The sequence below is a fragment of the Palaemon carinicauda genome, chromosome 24, assembly GCF_036898095.1.
Source record: "Palaemon carinicauda isolate YSFRI2023 chromosome 24, ASM3689809v2, whole genome shotgun sequence".
Taxonomy (NCBI): Eukaryota; Metazoa; Arthropoda; class Malacostraca; order Decapoda; family Palaemonidae; genus Palaemon; species Palaemon carinicauda.
The window spans coordinates 75,991,464-76,014,576 of record NC_090748.1 but is presented as its reverse complement, the minus strand read 5'-3'; the positions used below and the strand labels follow the sequence as shown (position 1 = coordinate 76,014,576).

The 23,113-nt window shown below is 49.4% G+C and overlaps 1 protein-coding gene across 2 annotated transcripts in view; it reads right to left on the bottom strand.

The window, feature by feature from the left end:
• The window catches only part of LOC137618157 (dnaJ homolog subfamily C member 24-like), a 51,170-nt gene extending 28,287 nt beyond the window's left edge, over positions 1–22,883 (bottom strand). Inside the window, exon 1 of one of the 2 annotated variants that reach the window (XM_068348204.1) lies at positions 22,677–22,883. The gene's annotated coding sequence lies outside the window, so the exon portion shown is untranslated. Of the gene's footprint in view, positions 1–21,797; positions 21,881–22,676 lie in introns of those variants that run through there. The other variant, XM_068348203.1, reaches the window with a different exon arrangement.
• Positions 22,884–23,113: the final 230 nt, after the last annotated feature.

Here is a 23,113-nt window from a genome sequence, read left to right as displayed (position 1 = left end):
CACCAACATGTCCACCACTTCCGTGAACCATTCTCTTGTTGGCCAGAATGGAACTACTAGGATCATTTGTCCTGATTCGAGGAGAGCGAATTTCCTGACGACCAGATTGATGATCTTGAACAGGGGGAATGCAAATGTGTCCATCCCTGTCCAATCCATCAAAAAGGCGTCTACTGCTATTGCCTCCCTGTCCAAGACTAGGGAGCAGTAGTTGGGGATCCTCTTGTTCAGGTTGGAGGCGAAGAGGTCTATTAAAGGTCTCCCCCATAACTTCCACAGACTCTGACAGACCTGTTGGTTGAGGGTCCATTCTGTGGGAAGAACTTGCCCTTTCCTGCTGCGCATGTCTGCTCTTAAATTCCCTAATAGAATGGCCATCAACTCTTTCCTGTTGATGTGCCATCCGGTCTGACTCTTGTCCCAAGAGCCTGAGACCTCCTTGCTTTCTAGTGTTGCTCCCCATCCTGACTCCAACGCGTCTGAGAACAACGCTAGGTCTGGGTTCTTCCTGTACAGGGAGATTCCTTCTCCTAACAACGCTGGATCCAGCCACCAAATCAGATGATCCTTGACTTCTGCTGGAATGGGGAAGGAAAAGGAGTCTTCCTGAATCTTCCTGTTCCACACTTTTGATAGGAAGTGTTGAAGAGGTCTGAGGTGAAGTCTTCCAAAAGAGACAAACTGTTCGAGTGAGGAGAGTGTTCCCAGCAAACTCATCCACTCCCTCGCTGAGCACTTCTGTTTCTCCAAGAATTCTCGAACCTTCTCGAGGCACCTGGTCTGCCTCTCTTGGGAGGGAGAAGCCCGAAAATGAACTGAGTTCAGAACCATCCCCAAATAAAAAATAGTCTGACTCGGCTTGGTCTGAAAAATCTACCTGTTGATAACGAGACCCAGTTCTTGATCCATCATGAAAGTCTTTTGTAGGTCCTCCAGACATTTTTCTTTCGACCACGATCGTATCAACCAGTCGTCCAGATAAAAGGATACTCTTATCCCTTCTAGATGAAGTCATCTTGCCACGTTCGCCATTACCCTGGTGAAGACTTGAGGAGCAGTGCTGAGACCGAAGCAAAGTGCCTTGAACTGGGAGCACTTGCCCTGGATCATGAATCTCAGGTATTTCCTTGAAGTCGGATGGATGGGGACGTGAAAATAAGCGTCATGCAAATCCAGAGACACCATCCAGTCCCCTGGACGTACTGCTGCCAGCACTGACTGAGTCGTCTCCATGGTAAATTTTGTCTTTTCCACGAAGATGTTCAGAGAGCTGACATCCAGAACAGGTCTCCATCCACCAGAGTTCTTGGGTACCAGAAACAGGCGATTGTAAAAACCTGGGGAGGATAGTTCCAGAACTGGTTCTATCGCTCCCTTCTCCAGCATCTGGTCGACTAGATCCAGAAGGGCCCTTTGTTTCACTGCATCCGAGTACTGAGCCACTAAGGCTAGAGGAGTACTCGAAAGCAGAGGCTTCTTCAAAAGGGGGATCTTGTATCCCTCCTTGATTACCGAGAGGGACCAGGCGTCCATCCCTCTTTTCTTCCAAGCCTGCCAAAAAAGTGACAGTCTTGCTCCTATAGTTGTCTGAAGGACTAGCACTTCATTTCTTGGAGCGGGATCTAAACAAACCTCTATTCGTCCTTCCGCCCGTCTCCTGTCTTCTTCCTCTGAAGTCTGATCTTGAAGGAGCTCTACCTCGAAAGGGCTGTTGGAATTTCCTCTCCTCTCTCTTCAGAGACGAAGGAATAACTGGCAAAAGTTTTCTAACAGAGTGCGATAAGAGATCTTGAGTGGCCTTTTGCGCAAGCGAAAGGGTAATATCCCTGACAAGGTACTCAGGAAAGAGATGTTCTGAAAGGGAGGCGTAAAGGAGCACAGACTTCTGCGCAACAGTCACGGATCTAGAAGCAAAAGAACATAACAGGGCCATCTTCTTCAAGACTCCTGCCAAAAAAAGGGAAGCCAACTCATTAGACCCATCCCTAAGAGCTTTGACCATGCATGACATGATACTAGTAAGGACTTCTGTTCCCTCCATTTCTTCTGTTTTCCTGGCCAGAGTACCTAGAGACCAGTCCAAAAAACTAAAACTTCAAAAGCTCGGAACTCCCCTTGACGAGGTGATCAAGCTCAGACATTGACCACATAACCTTCACCGAGTTAAGGGCATGCCTTCTAGCAGAGTCCACAATACCAGAGAAGTCATCCTGGAAGAAGGCAGGAACTCCCAGACCCAGAGGTTCTCCAGTCTCGTACCACATGCCCACCTTCGAAGCAAGTCGAGCTGGAGGAAAAGAGAAGGTGGTCTTAACCGCTTGTCTACGCTCCTTCATCCATTCGTCAACTTTAGCGAGAGCCTTCTTAGCAGAGATAGAGAGTAAGGGGGCCGGCAGTCATCTAGCCGCCACCCTAATCAAAGAGAAACAGAGTTCCAGTGCCGGCGCCATCCTAGGCCACAGAATAAACACTATTCTTTAGCCTAGGAATTGTGGGAACTGTTGAAGAGCCAGAAAGACGGCCTTCATCTCTAGGAGACTTATGTGGAGGTACTTTCTGACTGACCAGAAGCCTGAGGTTGTGTGGTGCAGCACGTGGGACCCCCCACCCTTTTTTTGAAACGTCTGGGGGAGGACAAGAAGATCCCCTCCCTTTCATAGATTCTCGTGTGTCACCCACCACTGGAGGTCTGTCAGTTCCGCAGGTCCCATGGGGATCTGGATGTCCGGGGAGTCGTGTGCTGGATTCCACCGGGACTTGCGTCGCCACTAGAGAGATCTCATCCTGAGGCGACCATTGGGAACTAGACGGGCCAGCGGTGAAAGGTGACCGAGGAGACGTAACCACGATTGGGCTGGAAGTTCTTCTCGTCTGAGAAAAGGTCTTGCGACCTTTCTCAATCTTGCTATCCTGTCGTCTGATCGGAAGGCTTTGTGGAGAATGGTGTCTACAATCATGCCTAAGTATACCAGTCTTTGAGAGGGAAGCAGAGAGGACTTCTCAAGATTTACCGTGATCCCCAGTTCCTGCCAAAGTCTCAGAAGTTTGTCTCGGTGCTGAAGAAGGATTGACACTGAGTCTGCTAGGATTAACCAGTCGTCCAGATAACGGAGGAGACGGATGCCAATCCTGAGTGCCCAAGATGACACTAGGGTGAACGCTCTGGTGAAGACTTGTGGTGCTGTGGAAAGACTGAAGCACAGCACCTTGAACTGGTATATTCTGTTGTTTAGGCTGAATCTTAAGTACTTCCTTGAAGACGGATGGTCTGGGATCTGGAAGTACGCGTCCTTTAGGTCTAGTGTGCACATGAAGTCTTGCGGTCTTACTGCTAGTCTGACTGTGTCTGCCGTCTCCATGCTGAACAAAGTTTGTTTGACAAACTTGTTCAGAGCTGAGAGGTCGATGATTGGTCTCCAGCCACCAGACGCCTTCTTTATAAGAAAGAGTCGAATGAAGAAGCCTGGGGATCCACCGGGGACCTCTTGGAGAGCGCCTTTCTTCAACAGGGTCTGGACTTCTGCCCAAAGGGCTTGCCCCCTTTGCCATGGGTTCCTGGTCAGGGGAGGTAAAGATGTTATGAAGGGGGCGCAATATCCTAGACTGATCACGGAGATTGTCCAGGAATCGGCCCCGAGTTGCTTCCACCTGCTTGCGCAACTTTGTAGGCAACCCACCCCCACTGGTGGAAAAGCAGGACTGCTTATCCTAGCGTTTGTGGCTTCGGCTGTTCCCTCTAGGATTTTTACCTCCCCTGGAGGACTTTTTGCCTTTCCTGTCTTTGACAAGAAAGGACTTAGACACCGTTGTCTTCGCTACTGTTTTTGTCGTCGTTGTGGTCTTGGTTGGACGGGACTGCTGTGGTGCTGGAGGTTTATAGGGCTTATATGTTAAAGCCCAATGGAGGAGGGAGTGTTGATGAGACTTCCTCCACCTCTCAGCAGCATGTTCCACATCCTTAGGCTCAAACAGATGAGACCCCTCTATGGAGGAATGTCTGAGCCTATTGATATTGACACTAGGGACGTTCTGGTGGAATCTCTCATCTTCTGCATCCCAACGTTTCAAGATGGTACAGTATTTGCCCACAAGTTCGAGACTTGGTGGCCAAGAAACTCGATCATGCGAGTACCTATGAGAAAAAAGCTTTCCATAGCTTTCCTGGTACGTTCCATGGAGAAATCCTCAGATCGTATCAGGATACCAAAGGTCCCCAACCAGATATCAAGCCACGAAGTAACTTGCATAGCATACTTCGTGACCTTCTCCTGGTTGAGGATCTCGGCTGCTGAGAACGAAACCTGCTGGTTGGAGAGTCTCTCAAGAGGGACTCCCCTGGTTAGCTCTTCCAGTGAGTGTTGAAGAGGAAGAGCTGAACTAGGCTCCTCTAGGATCTCGAAGTACCTCCTCTGCTGTACGCGAGGAGATGGGAGGAGCTTGTTCGTGGTACCGGAACGGTTGGAGGAGGACATCTCAGAGAGCTGCTGGGCGATCTTGTCCCTGGTACTCTTCACCCCTTGAGACCAGGGCAGGACTGCACGGGTCTTAGAGGTTTTTTGAGTACCAAAGACGCGGTCTAGGACCTCATCTTTGTCCCCTCAAGGGAGGATTTCTGGGTTGGAAAACCCGTCGAGAACCCTCATTAGAGTCAGAACCTGCCAGAATGCATGTTCTGACTCCTGCTGGTCTCCTCCTGTTGTAGGACTTGCAGCTTAGTCTCCTTTTATCCCCAAAGGCTCTTCTAGGGGAGAGTCATGGACATTCCCTGAGTGGCTGTCTGGCTCCATCCTAGCCCTAATGGAGGACTTTGGCATGGTTTTGGAGTCTTTAGATTCCTTCCGGGTAAGGAGGGGAATCCGGGTAAGGAGGTAAGACTCCAACATCGATGAGTATGGCATGTCCCTTCTATTCTCAGACTGTGAGGAATTCCCGGCGTGAAGAGAGATTTCCTCCATTGGTGCTATGGGGGAAAGTCTCTGTTCACGTAGTTCCCTAGGTGACGGGAGATCTTCATCCGAAAGGGATGGAGAGTTAGTCTGAGGAATAGGAGGAACAATTCTCGATGGTCTGAGTGGAGTCAGTTTCGCGCGCGGGGAAATGGCCGCGTCCGAAACTCCTCTTTTCCTCTTCAAAGGGGTAGAGGACGCCGTGGTTCCATGCCCTAGATCAGACAGGACAGGCTTGAAAGCCTGGGTTACGGCTCTGATCAAGGCATTGAACCAGGGCTGCTGGCTGACAGAAGCACTCTCAGACACCCCAAGAAGGGAAAGGGACCGAAGGTTCCCAGGGAGTAATAGGTGGGTTCGCCTTAGGATGTAGCTTAGGGATCCTGAACCCCTCTGCATGCTTCCCTTCTCCCACAATGAGCGGTGGTATGCGCTTGCGGGGAGGGGAACGAAGCGATGGCGACCTTGCCGGATAACGTTCCCGTTGGTGCATGCTCGCGCGCGGGAGAAAAATGGCGCTCGGGCGCGGGAGCATAATGGCGCTCGGGCGCGGGAGCATAATGGCGCTCGGGCGCGGGAGCATAATGGCGCTCGGGCGCGGGAGCATAATGGCGCTCGGGCGCGGGAGCATAATGGCGCTCGGGCGCGGGAGCATAATGGCGCTCGGGCGCGGGAGCATAATGGCGCTCGGGCGCGGGAGCATAATGGCGCTCGGGCGCGGGAGCATAATGGCGCTCGGGCGCAGGAGCATAATGGCGCTCGGGCGCGGGAGAATAATGGCGCTCGTGCGCGGGCGCGCAGGAGAATCATGATGAGCACATGGGCGCGCGGGAGTGTTGGCACACGTCCGTAGAAGAAATAGCGCGAGGGAGATTATTGGCGCGCATCTGTAGGAGAGAGAGGGCACGCGTGCGCAGGAGAAAGATGATGCACAGGTGAGCGCAGGTAAAAGTCGACGCACAGGTGAGGGCAACAAGGTTGTTGCCTCACCTACGAATTTGCGCGCAGGAGTGATGGTGACCAAGTTTTGGTTGGCACGTTGGTTGCCACCCAAGATGGCGCACAGGAGAGCGCAGATGCGCAGGTAATGTGGGGCTCACATGTTGGCGCGGGAGAGTGCTGTTGTGCAGGAGAACGTTGGCGCGCAGGTAACTGGCATGTAGGTGAGCGCTGGAGTGCAGGTAGGCGCTGGCGCATAGGAGATCGTGGGCGCATGTGCGCAGGGCGCATAAGTGCAGGAGAGCGCTGGCGCGCAGGCTGGCACATAGGCGACCCTGAGCGTGTTTACTCAGGTGATCATGTGCGCGCAGGAGATCGCTGAGGATCTTGATGGCGCGCATGAGGTTGCTGCCCTTTGTAAGGGCGAGCAAGACGGGTGGTGCGCCGAAGCGTTGGTGACTGATGAGCTGCTGGTGAGCGCTGGTCAGGGCGCGAGGTGCGCAGGGCGGGAGTGATGGCGCGCAATAGCGCACTTTGGGGGAGCTTTATTAGGCTCATACAGGAATGGCGATGGAAGGTTGGCAGGTTTGTTGGATGGATGGTCGACGTGTCCTTTAAAAGGTCGACCATCCACCGAAGGAGATCGCGAACGATCTGCAGAGAGGTCCAGGACCGAAGTCACAAGACTGGTTGCAGGTGCAGTGATGGATGATTGGTCTAGAGGTTCCTCTGCGAGGGACTGCATTAAAGACGTTGAACTAAAGAGGCACCTCCTCACCGCAGGTGAAGGAAGGTCTCTGTGGCGAAGAGGAAGGCGAGCTTTCCGACGGCTGCGCCCTCTGGGGGCCGTTGGATCAGCAAGCTGACCGTCAGCAGTCCTCCGAAGAGAAACACTAGCAGGAGAGACCGATCATGAACTTGAAAGAGACCGACTGAGAAGGAGCTTCAAAGGAGGTTTGGGCGACGGAAGAAGGGGCCTTGGGTTTTTCTCCCTTCGAAGCAACCTTCGAAGGAGAAATATCGCGCTTGGACTACTACTTCCACCGACACGTAAACCTCTCCCACTGGAAGGAAGACCACTCCCTACACTCACTACACTTGTTGACGCTATCACTCCGTTGACCTCTGCAAGAAGGACAAAGGGCGTGAGGATCAGTCTCGACCGCCGACATGAATGTTCCACGGGGGCAGTAGCGAAGTCCAGGGCAGGTGCGCATGGTCGCAGAAGTCAACTTCACACATACTATCTAAGAAAAAGGAAAAAGCAAAAAGCATTAATGGCTGCCAATTGTCGGCGAGGATGAAGAACAGCAACGTCCGTTCACCATCCGAGCCAAAAGCAAAGTGAGCTCAATCACAGGTGTGTGAGGGGGAGCGGTAGCAAGCTACCCTCCCTCCCTTCCCACGCTAACTAGCAGTGTGGGTAGTTAAACCTTGTTAAAAATTAATGGCTCGTCATTTCAGCTACGCCGAAAGTAATACCCCTATTAAATAGCGTGGTTTGTATTCCAGTTACGGAACAAATATCATGCCAAAGAAACTGTTTCCAGGACAGAAAGAAAAAATATTTACTAAGGCCTACAGATTCTTCAACCAGACATTCTCCATCTCTACTAGAAGTTGCAATAGATTAATAGGAAAACATTTTTGGAGGGGTGGCACTCCCAATACATTTAAGTAAAAAAGAGATAAACTACAAATAGAAAACAAAACGTACAGAATGATATTAAGAGCCCCAAAGTATATGCCAATAAGTGCCTTGAGAGCAGTAGTTGGATCCTCCTGTTACTATACCAGATAAATGAAAACAAAGCTAAACTATGAGAAATATATAATGAAGAACAACGAAATGTATTGGTGAAAGAAATTTTGCTCAATATGTTTGAAAAATGACATTCGTAAATAATTTGTATTTTTCCTAACTATACAAACCTTAGCTATTTACATGGGGTAATTACTTCGGCGTAGCTGAAGGACGAGCCATTAGAATTTTAACGAGGGTTTACTACCTCGCCGCTAGTTAGCGGGGGGATAGGGAGGGGTAGCTAGCTACCCCCCACCCTCCCTCACACACACCGGTGAATGCTTCACTTTGCTTAGAGGTAGGACTTATCCCAGGGGACAGGGCTGGCGGGCAAATATGTGCAAATAGCTAAGGTTTGTATAGTTAGGAAAAATACAAATTATCTACGAATTTGTCATTTGTTCCGTAACTGAAATAAAAACCACGCTATTTACATGGGGCGACTCAACCCTTAGGAAGGGAGGTAAGTCCCTGCCATACTGGCTTTGGCTTGCCCAGGGACTCCAAATTCAAGTGTGTAAGTACTCAAGAAATAAGGAGTCCCTGCTCCTCACTGGCATGCTGTGGAACTGCTGCGGCCTACATAAGCTGTGTGTGAAGGTGAGAAGTGACTCGTCCTAGGAAGTTGACCTAGAGTTCTTCAGATGGAAATCTAGGCTAGGACTCTCCCAATACCACCTCGTCAGGGTATGGGGACATCGACAGTATTACACTTAATACTAGGAACACAAGGGAGCATGGCTTACCTGCAGAGGTTCGAGGTCAGCTGTGCAGAGAACCCAGGATGCTGCTTTCTCCAAGGAAGGAGAGGATGAAGAAAAGAATAAGGGCCAGACAGATCTTTCCATTCCTGCAGACTAAAACCGGGTAACAATGCCCTCAACCTTCTGCTACTCGTCCATTCAGGAGCCTGAGGTTAGACCAGCTGTTGTGCAGCCACCACAGGGCCGATAGAAAACGTATCGAGCGTCCTGTGGGTCACGTCTTGCAGGCAGTGGGCCGTGAAGGTGGTCTGACGCTTCCACAGCCCAGCTTGAAGGACCTGCGTCACCGAATAATTTTTCTTGAAGGCCAGGGACGTAGCTATGCCCGACATCATGCGCTCTAGGGCGACGTGACGGAGAATGGTCAGGATTCAAGGCCAGATGTATCACCTTGCGAATCCAGGCCGAGATAGTATTCCTGGTGACCCTCCTCTTCGTCTTCCCGGTGCTCACGAACAGGGCTCGCACCCGGGGACGAACTGCAGCTGTTCTTTTAAGATACAACCTCAGACTTCTTACTGGGCACAGTAAGAGATGGTCTGGGTCATCTGTTACAGAACGGAGACTCGAAACCTAGAAAGAGTCGAACCTAGGGTCAGGAACTCCCGGATTCTGAGTCTTGGCAACAAACTCAGGGCGAAGCTGAACGTTACCTCCCCCCATCCCCTTGAATGGGCGATGTTGTACGAGAGACCATGTAGCTCACTGACTCGCTTGGCCGAGGCCAATGCTAGCAGGAAAACCGTCTTCCAGGTAAGGTGGCGATCTGAAGCCTGGCGTAATGGTTCGTAGGGAGGTCTCTTCAGAGACCTGAAAACTCGAACCACGTTCCATGGAGGAGGTCTCACTTCCGACTGAGGGCAGGTAAGTTCATAACTCCGTATGAGAAGGGAAAGTTCCAGTGAGGAAGAAATGTTCATTCCTTTAAGCCTGAAGGCAAGACTTAAGGCTGAGCGATAGCCTTTCACTGCCGAGACTGAAAGGCGCATTTCCTCCCCCAAATAAACAAGGAACTCCGCTATTGCTGGAATAGTGGCATCGAGGGGAGAGATACCCCTTCCACGATACCAACCACAGAAGACTCGCCACTTCGCCTGGTAGACCCCTGCAGATGACTTGTGCAGGTGACCAGACATCCTGTTCGCAACTTGTTGCGAAAATCCTCTCTCTGTGAAGAGATGCTGGATAGTCTCCAGGCGTGAAGTCGAAGTGAAGCTACGGCTTTGTGGAAGATGTTGGCGTGTGGTTGTTTGAGTAGCTCGTGACGTGGAGGGAGTTCTCTCGGAACCTCCGTGAGGCGTTGCAGAAGGTCCGGGAACCATTCTGCGTGATGCCATAGCGGAGCTATCAGGGTCATTGAAAGATTGACCGATATTCTGGTCATGTTGAGCACCCTCCTCATCAGACAGAACGGGGGAAAGGCGTACATATCGACGTTGTCCCACCGTTGTTGGAAGGCATCCTGCCAGAGTGCCTTGGGGTCCGGGACCGGGGAGCAGTACAGCGGGAGCTTGAAGTTCAGCGCTGTAGCGAACAGATCTACCGTCGGGGAACCCCACAAAGTAAGGACTTTGTTGGCTACTTGAAAATCCAAAGACCACTCGGTACTCACTATCTGCGTCACTCTGCTCAGACTGTCGGCGAGCACATTCCTTTTGCCTGGAATGAAGCGAGACGCTAGTGTGATCGAGTGGACTTCGGACCATCTCAGAATCTCTCCTGCAAGATGGGATAGCTGTTCTGAAAAGGTACCTCCCTGCTTGTTGATATAAGCCACCACCGTGATGTTGTCGCTCATCACCACCACAGAGTGGCCCGCCAGGACTCGGTGGAACTTCTGAAGTGCCAGGAACACGGCCTTCATTTCTAGCAGGTTTATGTGAAGGTACTTTTCAGATTCTGACCACAGGCCTGAGGTCCTGTGGTTCAGAACGTGGGCCCCCCACCCTTTCTTTGATGCGTCCGAGAACATCAAATCCGGGGGAAGGACGAGAAGATCCACTCTCTTTCGTAGGTTCTCGTCTGCCACTCACCACTGGAGGTCCATCCGTTCCGCAGGACCCACAGGGACCAAAGTGTCCGGGGAATCGTGACCTTGATTCCACCGGGACTTGAGGCGCCACTGGAGAGATCTCATTCTGAGGCGACCGTTAGGAACGAGACGGGCCAGGGAGGAGAGGTGGCCGAGGAGACGCAGCCACGTTTGGGCTGGGAGTTCTTCTTGATTGAGGAAAGGCCTCGCGACCTTCCTCAGCCTTTCTATCCTGTCGTCTCATGGGAAGGCTTTGTGGAGATTGGTGTCTATGACCATGTCTAGACATACCAGTTTCTGAGAGGGCTGCAGAGAGGACTTCTCGAGATTTACCATGATCCCTAGATCCTGGCAAACTTCAAGGAGCTTGTCTCGGTGGCGAAGAAGGGTTGCCTCCGAGTCCGCTAGGATCAGCCAGTCGTCCAGATAACGAAGGAGACGGATGCCGATTCTGTGACCCCACTAAGATATCAGGGTGAACACTCTGGTGAACACCTGAGGGGCTGTGGAGAGACCGAAACACAGCACCTTGAACTGGTAGATCTTGTTGTCTAGGCAAAATCTTAGGTACTTCCTTGAAGACAGATGGACTGGGATCTGGAAGTACGCGTCCTTCAGGTCCAGTGTACACATGAAGTCTTGTGGTCTCACTGCGAGTCTGACCGTGTCTGCCGTCTCCATACTGAACAGAGTCTGTTTGACAAACCCATTCAGGGTTGAGAGGTCGATGACTGGTCTCCAGCCTCCAGACGCCTTCTTTACAAGAAAGAGTCAACTGTAGAAGCCTGGGGACCCGTCTACAACCTCCTGGAGAGCGTCCTTCTTCAACATGGTCTGGACTTCTGCCCAAAGGGCTTGCCCTCTTGCCGATCCCATGGCAAGAGAGCTCAATGACACTGGATTCGCTGTCAGGGGAGGTAGAGAAGCTGTGAACGGGACGCGATAACCCTGAGCGACCACGGAAATCGTCCAGGTATCTGCCCCGAGTTGCTACCACCTTGCCGCGCAACTTTGTAGGCATCCCCCTACTGGTGGACATGCAGGGGGACTGCCAACCCTAGCGTTTACGGCCTCGGCCGTTTCCTCTAGGGTTCTTGCCTCCCCTGGAGGACTTCTTGCTCCTTCTGCTCTTGGCAGGAAAGGGCTTAGACACCTCCGGCTTTGCTGCAGTGGTCTTCTTCGTGTCCTTAGCCGGACGGGGCTGTTGTGCCGCTGGAGGTTTGTAGGGCCTCGATGTCAGGGCCATATGGATGAGGGAATCCTGGTTGGACTTCCTCCACCTCTCAGCGGTAAGCTCCACGTCCTTAGGCTCAAACAAACTCTCACCGAGCACGGAAGAGTGTCTGAGCCTGCTAACATCCGAACTGGGAACCTTCTGGTGGAACCTCTCAGCCACAGCGTCCCGTCGTTTGAGAATCGTATTGGCCCACAAGCTCGAGACTTGGTGGGCCAGAAACTCGAAGGTCCGCGTGCCTGAGAGCAAGAAAGTCTCCAGTGCCTTCCTGGTGCTTTCTTTGGAGAGGTCCTCAGACCGCACCAGGATGCCCAGAGACCCCAGCCAGATGTCAAGCCACGAAGTTGCCTGCATGGCACACTTAGCGACCTTCTCCTGGCTTAGGATCTTAGTAGCTGAGTAGGACACGTGCCCGTTGGAGAGCCTCTCTAGAGGGACTCCCCCGGTGAGTTCTTCCACGGAGTGGTGAATCGGAAGACCCAAACAAGACTCCTCAAGGATCTCAAAGTACCTCCTCTGATGGACTCGAGGAGGAGGGAGGAGCTTGTTACCGGCGCTGGATCTGCTGGAGGAGGCAAGCTCAGAGAGCTGGCCCTCGACCTTGTCCCTGGCACTCTTCATCCCCTGAGACCAGGGCAAAGCTGCACTGGCCCTAGAGGGTTTCTGGGTGCAGTAGACACGGTCCAAGACCGTGTCCTTACCCTCACGAGGAGGAATCTCTGGATCTGGGATCCCGTTGAGGTTCCTCATGAGGGTCAGGACTTGCCAAAACGCATGTTCTGACTCTTGGTGCTCTCCTCCTGAAGGACTGGCAGCAAAGTCTCCCGTCCCCAATGGCTCTTCCTGGGGGGACACGTGGACATCCTCGGAAGGTCTAGATGGCTCCTGTCTGATCCTTGTTGACGACTTAGGGATCGTCTTAAGAGTCCTTCAGTTCCCTCCTGGCCGGGATACAGGACTCGAGTAACGATGGGTGCAGGCTCTTTTCCACCCCTGGACAATAAGACTTCTCAGGGAGAGGCGGAGTTTCCCCCATTGGTGCGATGGGGGAACGGTCCGGCTCGTCCGACTCTCCTGAGGATGGGTAATCCTCATCCGCAGGGGAGGGAGAGAAAGTCTAGGGGGGGGAAGGAGCCTTGCGCAAGGATCTGTGGAGACAAAATAGTCCTTGGAGGTGTTTCCACGGGAGAGACTCCTCTCTTCCTCTTCAGGGGGGAGGAAGCCGCCACTGATTTGTGACCCACGTCAGGGAGGACGGGCTTCATCGCCTGCACAAGAGCTCTGACCAGGGTCCCGAACCAGGGCTGCTGGCTGACAGTCGCGCTGTCAGACACTCCCTCAGGAGGGAAGGGGATCGTTCGATCCCTTGGAGGAGTCAACAAATGCGGGTTCGCCTGAGAAGCTGAAACAAAAGTGTCCTTAGACTTGTCCGGGAACCGCCCCTCCTCCGGCGAGCGCGCTGTTCTGCGCTTGCGGGGAGGGGAACGAGACGATGACCTATCCGCCTGGCGACGCTCGCGCTGGAGGTCGTGTGATGGGCCCTGACCAGGGTGACGCGTGAAAGGATCGCGTGACACAGGAATCTCGCGATCACGGGGGCGCGGGCCTGAGAGGTTGGTGGAGCAGGCGCGAAGACGCGTAGGCAAGGCCACAGGCGCGTGGGCGCGATGGCGCACAGGAGATGGTGCGGGCGCGTGGGCGCGCGTAGAAGATGGCGAGGGCGTGTTGCGCGCAGGAGCCGGAACGTGAGGAGACCAGATACGAGGGCGCGCAGCATCCTGATGTGGCACTGGCGGGCACGAGAGGGCAGTGGCGCATGGGCGCGTATCCGGAAGAACCGGGCAAGGGTGCTCTCCTTGGAAAGATCCTCGGAATGCAACAGGATGCCCAGAGACCCTAGCCAGACATCCAGCCACGAAGTGGCCTGCATTGCACACTTTGCGACTTTCTCCTGACTCAGGATCTCCGTTGCTGAGAATGTCACCAGCCGGTTGGAAAGTCTCTCAAGAGAGACTCCCCTGGTAAGCTCTTCCACGGAGTGGTGAAGAGGAAGAGCTAAACAAGGCTCCTCCATGATCTCGAAGTACCTCCTCTGTTGGACACGAGGAGGTGGGAGGAGATTGTTACCAGCAGAGGAGCGGCTGGAGGAGGCGAGTTCCGCGAGCTGGCCCTCAACCTTATCTCTGGCACTCTTCACCCCTTGGGACCAAGACAGAGCCGCGCTGGCCTTACAGGGTTTTTGAGTACCGTAGACTTGGTCCAGGACCGTATCCTTGCCTTCACGAGGGGTGGTCTCGGGGTCCTTGAACTTGTTGAGATGCCTCATCAAAGTCAGGACCTGCCAGAAGGCATACTCTGAATCATGCTGCTCACCTCCTGGTGAGTTGGCAGCAAAGTCTCCTGTCCCTAGCTGCTCTACTTGGGGGGACACGTGGACATTCTCCTGGGGTCTCGCTGGCTCTGGTCGAATCCTTGAAGAAGACTTCGGGACGGTCTTCGAGTCCTTCGGTTCCCTTCTAGGAGGGATGCAGGACTCCAGCAAAGAAGCCTGAGGACTCTTCTCCGCCCCAGTACGCGACGATTCTCCTACTCGAGGTGGGGTCTCTCCCACTGGTGCGGAGGGAGAAGGCCTCACCTCGGTAGATTCTCCCGAGGACGGAAAAGCTTCGTCCACAGGAGAAGGAGAGAATGTCTGAGGGGGGGAAAGAGCCTTCCTTACGGGCTTCTTGGGGGCCAGTTTGACCCTAGGAGAAGTCACCACGAACTCTACTCCTCTCTTCCTCTTCAGTGGGGACGCTGGTTTGAGGCCCAAATCAGCGAAGGCGGGCTTAACAGCCTGGACCACAGCTCTGATAAGGGACCCAAACCAAGGCTGACGACTGACGGAAGCAGTGTCAGAGACTCCCACTGGAGGGAAGGGGCTCGGGCGATCTTTTGGAGTAGACACCACAGGGCCTGCCTGAAAGGAAGAAGAAGAATGGTGCCTAGACCTCTCTGAAGACTTCCCCTCCTCCTGCGAGCGCACTGTCCTGCGCTTACCGGGGGGGGAGGGGGGGTTCGTGAAGATGATGACCTGGTTGTGGGCGCTCCTGGAGACTCGCTCGGTTGCTCGCACTGCGAAACCCGTCGAGATATCGCGCTTGGGGTCGGGCTGGCCCTCACGCGATAGACAAATCGCAGGTTCGCGCACGCGGAGATGAAGCCGCGGGAGCGCATGGGCGCGCGCAGCCGTAGGAGCGAGCGTTGGCGCGCAGGCAAGCGATGGCGCGCAGGCGAGCGTTGGCGCATAGGCGAGCGATCGTGCTCAGGTGAGATAGCGCGAGGGCGCGTAGGAGACCTTTGGCGCACAGGATCGTGAGCGCGCGGCCGTGTTGAAGGATGCTTGCGCGCAGGAGATCGCTGGCGCGTGGTCAGGAGCAGGCAGCTGGGGCGCAGGGCCAACAGGAGTAGACAAGCGTACCGGGGGCTGCTCGTGGGTGCATGCAGGAGACTTTTCCGTGAGTGTGCGGGCGTGTAGCGTCTCGTCCAGCTCTGGAAGGGCGCGAAGGCGAGTGCGCACGATGGCGTGCAGGCGAGGGCTGACGCGTAGGTGAGCTCCAAGGGCGCGCAGGTGATCGCGGGCGAGAAGAAGGGAGCATCTTCTTGCCTGTGACCAGATCCGAGGATCGTGGGCGCGCAGGTGCGCGCAGGAGAAGATCGCTGGCGAGCTGGGGATTGTGGGCGCGTGGCAGGAACAGGGCGCGCAGATGTGCGCTGGCGAGTAGGTGAACGCTGGTGCACAGGAGACCACCGGCGCGTAGGCGAGCGCTGGCGAACAGGAGAGCGCTGACGAGATGACTCTGCCTCTGCTGCAGGAGATTGCTGGCGTGCAGGAAGGTCCTCAGCAACAGCAGGAGAGCGCTTGCGCGCTAGTAGAACGTGGGCGCGCAGGTGAAACCTGGCACTGATGAGACTTGCTCACATTGTGAGACAAGTCCTTCTGCCCCGAAGGGACCGGAGGCCGTTGGAAAACGGGGTGCGTGGGCGCCCACAGCGCATCAGCTTCCAGGAACGGAGAAGGCAGGTCCACAAGTCTGGCAGGCGTTGGAGATCGCGAACGATCTGCAGAGAGGTCCAGGGATGCAGCTGCAACGGTCAGCTCACGTCGAGGAGAAACCTCTACGGGGGACGTCGAGGGTGAAGAACCGAAGAGGCGCCTCCTAACCCCCTTGTAGGGAGAAGGAAGGCCTCTATGGCGGAGAGGAGGGCGAGCCTTGCGGCGAAGACAACCTGTAGGAGCAGGCACACCATCGTCGGTCCTCCGAAGAGGAGTCTCTGTCAGTGAACTCCCCCGAGGGGAAGAATCACCCGCAGGAGAGACCGTTGGACTCAGCTCCTCCCTCGAAGGATGTTCGGAGGGGGGAACCGAGCCTTCAGCTACATCAGCAACCAAGGCAAGGGTTTGACCCGACCCGTCGGAAGCCTCTGCCACAACAACGTCGACGATAGACAGAGGATCTACCTCCGCTATCACTGGCGACTGTTTGACAGCTGCTCCTAACTAGATCAAGTCAAACAGGGCTTCCCTATAGGGCAAACCCTTAAGCCCCAAGGAAGCCCAAAGTTGCAATAAATCATCATTAGTCACAGAGTTATCAATATCCTCCCCCGGAGGAGGAGGAGGAGCTGCCTCGCTATGGGAGGCAACTCCCTCTCCCGAACCCCGAGGTTGGTCAACAAAAGAATGACCTACGCTACCACTCGCCGGCCTCTCACGAGAGACCGATCGAGTGGGAGCTTCGGAGGTTCGGGAAGCAGAAGAAGAGTCCTTGAAACTTTCCTTCTTCAAGGCAACCCTTGAAGGAGAAAGATCCCGCTTAGACTTCTTCCGTCGCCGGGAAAACCTCTCCCACTGGGAGGTAGACCACTCCCTGCACTCACTACAAACATTTTCTCTATCACACCGTTGACCTCTGCAGTACGAACACAAAGTGTGAGGGTCCGTCTCGACCGCCGACATGAACGTCCCACAAGGGCGGTCGGGTAAGCCAGGCCATTTCCGCATGATAGAGGTAGAGGCTAACTTCCGAACACACTCTGAAAGAAAAAGCAAAAAAGATTAAGGCTGTCAAAATGCGAGGGTGAGGTAGACACGTCTGACCATCACCCGAGCCAAAAGTGAAGTGAATCAGTTCACCGGTGTGTGAGGGGGGAAGGGTAGCTAGCTCCCCCTCCCCTACCCCCTCGCTAACTAGCGAGGGGGTAGTAAACCCTCGTTAAAAATCTAATGGCTTGTCATTTCAGCTACGCCGAAAGTAAATAGCGTGGTTTGTATTTCGGTTACGGAACAAATAAACCACAGGGTCGCAATTACAAAGGCTTTGACCCAACTATATACTGGACTGGATTGGACATCAATCTATTCTGAAATTTAGTGTAATTTCATTCATGTCGGCAATTGATCATGATGGAAATGCTCTCCGTTCAGTATACAGTATAGCTATTGTTACTCATGTGAAATCAAAAAATTACCGCGAAATGATGATGCACATTTTTTAAGAGCTCATGTTATTCCTCAAAGGTTTTATTCTGACTTAACTTTTAGGGAAGACCAGCACATTTTGTACTACAATACTAAGCTTCTGTAAAGATTGTGAGAAAAAAAAAGACGTAGGTGTCAATTATAAGGTAAGAAATTATTTGTGATTTACTTTTATTTTGTGACCTGGAAAGGGGGGTCCGGTTAGCAGTTGTGATCTGGGAAGGTTTGTGACCTGGGAAGGGGGGTGCAGAGGCCCTCGGCTAGGGGTTGTAACCTGGGAACTACTAGGTTAGGTTAGGTGGGTTTGTTAGGCTCTGTACCCATTTGCAAATCTCAAGTGTTAAACACTGTAATCATGTTTCGGTCTGTTTTCAGCCAATTACATGAACTGTATATTCTTCCAAATGGTTATCTTGTACCTGTTTTGCATTTCTGACCATTATTATTGCTGCAAATCACTCGTTTATGACATTTCCCCACCCAAACCAACAGTTTTCCACTGAGGTCCCCATAATTGTCTTTGTATAAGGGGGTAAAAAACAGTAAATATATGATACTTACATTTCTAGCCAAATACACGAACCATATATTTTTCCTAGTCGCTATCTTGTTTTATGCATTTCTGACCATGATTATAAGGGAAAACCACCAGTTCATGAGTTTTTGGACCCCCTTATTTAAAGACAATTATGGGGGACAACAGTGGGAAACCGGAGTTTTTTTGGGGGGTGGGGAAATTATTATCATTATTATTATTAAATGCTAAGCTACAACCCTAGTTGGAAAAGCAGGACGCTACAAGCCCAGAGGCCCCAACAGGGAAAATAGCCCAGTGAGGAAAGGAAATAAGGCGAAACAAAATATTTTAAGAATAGTAACAATAAAATAAATATTTCCTATCTAAACTATAAAAACTTAACAAGAGGAAGAGAAACTAGATAGAAAAGTGTGCCCGAATGTACCTTCAAGCAAGAGAACTCTAACCCAAGGCAGTGTAAGACCACGGTACAGAGGCTATGGCACTACCCAAGAATAGAGAACAATGGTTTGATTTTGGAGAGTCCTTCTCCTAGAAGAGCTGCTTACCATAGCTAAAGAGTCTCTTCTACCCTTAACAAGAGGAAAGTAGCCACCGAACAATTACAGTGCAGTAATTAACCCCTTGGGTTAAGAAGAATTGTTTGGCAATCTCAGTGTTGTCAGGTGTATGAGGACAGGAGAATCTGTAAAGAATAGGCCAGACTATTCGGTGTCAGTAGGCAAAATATCATAAACAAGTGATTTGCAGCAATAATAATGGTCATAAATGTAAAATAAGCACACCATAACCAGTTGGAAAAATATATGGCTCATGTAAGAGGCTGAAAACAGGCCAAATCCTGATTATTTAACACTTTTGAGATCTTTAAAAAGGTACAGAACCTAGCCAACCCCTAGTCGGGGGGCAAGCCCCGCATACCACCTTCCCTGGTCACAAACATTCCAGGTCACAACCGGTAGCTGGACCACCTTCCCAGGTCACAACCGGTAGCTGAACCACCTTCCCAGGTCACAAACTAAAAGTAAATCACAAATAAATCCCTACATTATGATAGTGTAAATCAAAAATAATTAATTTCCTTATGATTGACAGTCTCTTTTTTTTTCTTTTTTTTTCTTTGTCTTAGCAATCTTTACATTAGATTTGCAGTAGAAATGTGCTGGTCTCCCCAAAAATTTAAGTCAGAATCGGACCTTGGAGGCATTATTTCGCAGTTATTTTTTAATTTCACATGAGTAACAATAGCTTTACATTGAACGGAGAGCATTTCCATCATAATCAATTGCCGACATTGATGAAATTACACTAAATTTTTAAATAGATTGTACTTTCCTCAGTTCCCTCTTGAGGACGTCTTTATGTGATAGTGGTTTAAATCAGACTGAAGGGAAGGGTGGGGGAAAAAAATGGCTATTGTAAAACATCTGAGAACTTGGGCGTAAATATTTGGAAGCTCATAATTGGTTAAAAAAGTCAGGTAATGATCACGTCATACAAAAAACAGGAAAGCTGGCCAAAGCAAATGCAAGCAACGCACGCGCACGAGTGTCATTTTCGAAGAGCGTAATTTTTTCTATAAGAAAAAGTAGTTGTTTTCCTAGGTTACATTGCCCTGTAATACACTACAATGAAACCCAGGCGTCCAGATATAAACAATGGACTTTGAGTGAGAGATAGACTTACCATTTTAATAGACCGATACCTAAGTTATTATGCCCCAGCCCCTACTAAACATAGAGAAAAATACCATACTAGCAAGCACTCGTCCATTTCTCATAGCAAATTTCAGTTTCGCTAGTACTTAAAGTCTCATATATTTACCCAAAAAACTCATGAACGGGTGGTTTGGGTTTCCCCCAATAGAGTCCTTTCAATGACGTCACTGGGAATCGCCGGCGGCCATGCTGGAGGACATACAAAGCGAAAACATGGCAGCTGCTACAGCGAATATGGACAATGAGAGAGACTTTGTCAAACAATTGTTGGGTGATGATAAGAGTTTTTACAAGCAGAAACTCGATCTAATTGATGGCCTAGATCCATACCAGATGCAGAATTCATTCAGTCAAAATATTGAGGATTTTCCCAGTATTTCATACATTGATATGGTGAACTACTTGGTACTGTCGGCCAACCCAGAACATGAGTGGGCATACATTTCCATTGAATAATCTGCTTCCAGAATTTGTTGTTTTTCCCTTTAATACTTTTAAGTCTAAAATTAGATAAACACTGTGCCAATGAAGAGAGTGTTTATAATTGTAAATAATATTGATCATTTAGCCTAACCTTGTGTATTATAATTTTTGATTGTCAAAATGTATGTAAAAGTTTTGCATTATAATGTCAAATCTTTATCAGTTCATGCCTAACCATTGTGTTTGGTTACAAATGCTATAATTTCTTATATACATATAAACATATGATGGACAAACTCTATTGTAATACTCTTGGATGATCGTTTTGCCTCCTTGCTTTCAGATATTATTATTTATAATCAATGTTTATTCATCACATAGGCCTGTATGTCTGCACAATTTAATACACAAATTAAAATAAATATAAATATACACTTAATTATATATAGGCATGAGCACCTTGACGAAATAGAGACCTAGGTAAGTAGCCTTTGTTAATATAGCCACTAAGGGCGCTTTTAATCTTTGTTTTGAAAATCTGAGATGCCCCTTTGATGTTTAAAAATGGTGATGCCCTCTCCCCCTCACACACTACACACTGAACTGACGATGATACTTGTGAAGTCACACGTGATCGGATATAGCATGTTTACACAGGAATAATGATACTTTTAGGGCCTAGCCGAGACTGACCTGATATAAAATTATCAGAACAGATACGTGCATAGGGTAGTGAGGATTCACGTAGATCAGCCCGTGATATTCTGGTCAACCACAAGTCACGTCTGCGCTTGGATAATTCTTCTGTATCTTTGTCCTGATTCTGAATAACTGCCGGTATGCGGTAGAAACTCTTGTCATCTCTTTGTCCTCGATTCCCACAGCCAACAATAGCGCAAAAACTGGGCATTGTGTGAATGTGATGAGATGGCTAAATATTCAACAGTTCAACCATAGCTATTCACTGAACGCGTCTTTGTTTGCCCTGCAAGATGGCGGACGGGAGTTTGATGACGTATAATGTAAGGACTCTAAAATCATGGTCAGAAATGCATAGAACACAAAATAGGTAATAGGACAAATATATGGTTCATGTATTTGGCTAGATATTAAAGTATCATATATTTACCAGAATGACCACAGAAAATTATTCGGAAATTTGCGTTGGGGTGTATGTACGATAGCGGCCGCCTGTATGTATTATGTCTAACTTAAGATACGGCAGTGTAAGGGGGGTCGCAGGGGGATGTTAGCTCCCCCTTCAAGTAAATAGGTAAGGACACGGTAAGTTAGGGGGGAAAGTTTACATAGTTGATGTCCATTTTTAATCAATGCATGAGGAACTGGCCGCTGATATTTTAAGTTTCATTAATATTATTCAGTAGTCATCGGACCATAACTCAAAACCTATGGAAGTTCGCCAAAAATCATTATCGAAAAGGTTCAAAAGTCCTTTCAATCCGCATAGATATCGGTTTTAAAGGTATGAAAAAAAAATATTGCTTCAATACAAAAATTTACCAAATAACCAAGGTTAGCTTAAGCCAACTTTACGGTAAAATCAACATTACTTTACCACTTCTTGTCCGAATAGATCAAGTCAATGTGATAATTATCTTGTACCATTATTCAATGGAATAAACAACATTTATGACAGTAAGCATTAGGCTTAAATCTTACGACAGAAAAAACGGGTTCCAAACAACGCCTACCGTATTTGAAGACCCACAATTTGTACCGGGATAGTATACGGCTCCTAAGAGTAACTTACAACTCATTATTACGCTCCTGTTCAGTCATTCATTACTTTCTTTCATACTCGCATGAGTCACGGGACTTCAAAAGCTGCCATGAAACACATAAAAAGTCAGTTCTTACCCTAAAGTTTGAGAATATCCAAAGACAATTGAAGAAAGACAACGTTTTGCTTTTCCTTTCGTTTATGTCTCGGCCATGTCTACCAGTGTTACCAGGTGGGTTAGTGTAAAATTCCCAAAACAACCCAAAAATCCCTATTTCCACAAATATATTCTCTTCTGATCATGTAGGCTTTACTAATATAGAAATTATTCACTATAATTCATATAAGCGCAAGTAAACTAATTGCAATAATATAAAGGTTTACTCATCTTTGTTTCTGCTTCACAGAAACTTGTACGGAATATCCCCATCAGACCCCCAAAATCCTCAAATCTAGGAATAAATTCCCGAATCTACAGATAAATCTCCATGGCTGGTAACACTGATGTCTACATTGTTGCCACAACTCTCTATTGATTACTACGATACACCTTTCTGTACACATCATTACAATTCAACTTTCAAATTGCAAATGAAAACTACTCAAATATTTGACATTTCCTATATTTTCTAAATGTCTATTTCATTGCTGTAAATATATTATAGTCCTTACTGAATCGTTATACCTTTTACTTCATTGTCCTTTCATATATTGTAATCTGGTACTACTGTCAATTTCAGTTTTCTTTATTGGCCATGGGTAACTTATATAATAGGAAATTATATTTTTTTTCGACTTTTCATTATTGTATCATTCCTATGTAAGTATGCATGTGGAACATACTGACAACGACATTAAATTACAAGTTTGCACTGATTTTTAGGGGAAAATGAGATAGAAAATATAAGATCATCAGTGATAAAAAAACATATAGTTTTATATATACCTCGATAGATAAACCAAAAATGAGCAGTGAAAGTTTATGTACTAAGTGTTTACGGGTATTATGTACTTACTTGAAATATATTCTACTTTATCATTATTGCTGTTTGCTTTATGTTGGCCCAGTGGCCAGTATTCACATGGAACGTGGGTCCTGTAGTGCCACTATTTCAACGTACACACATGCATTATGAAGTCCTGGAAGTAAAACTGCATTTTCAAGCAAGTTTAAAACATCAATATAGCACCATATTCAACAAAGACACTAAATTTTAGACTTAAGGGTGTTCCAGTTTGCTTAAATTTTACTTGTCGATACCCTATGAATTTCCTTTGTTAACTGCCTTTTCTGTAGTTTTAACAAGCCCGTTTCAAGATTCGTATGTCACAGTCCATTTTACTTGTTAAAATTCACGGCATTACAACAGCAATAAAATAAGTCTTATACTTCTACAATGACCCAATATTATCATTCCTTATGGCAAGTGAAAGTTTAATTTACAATCTTGGA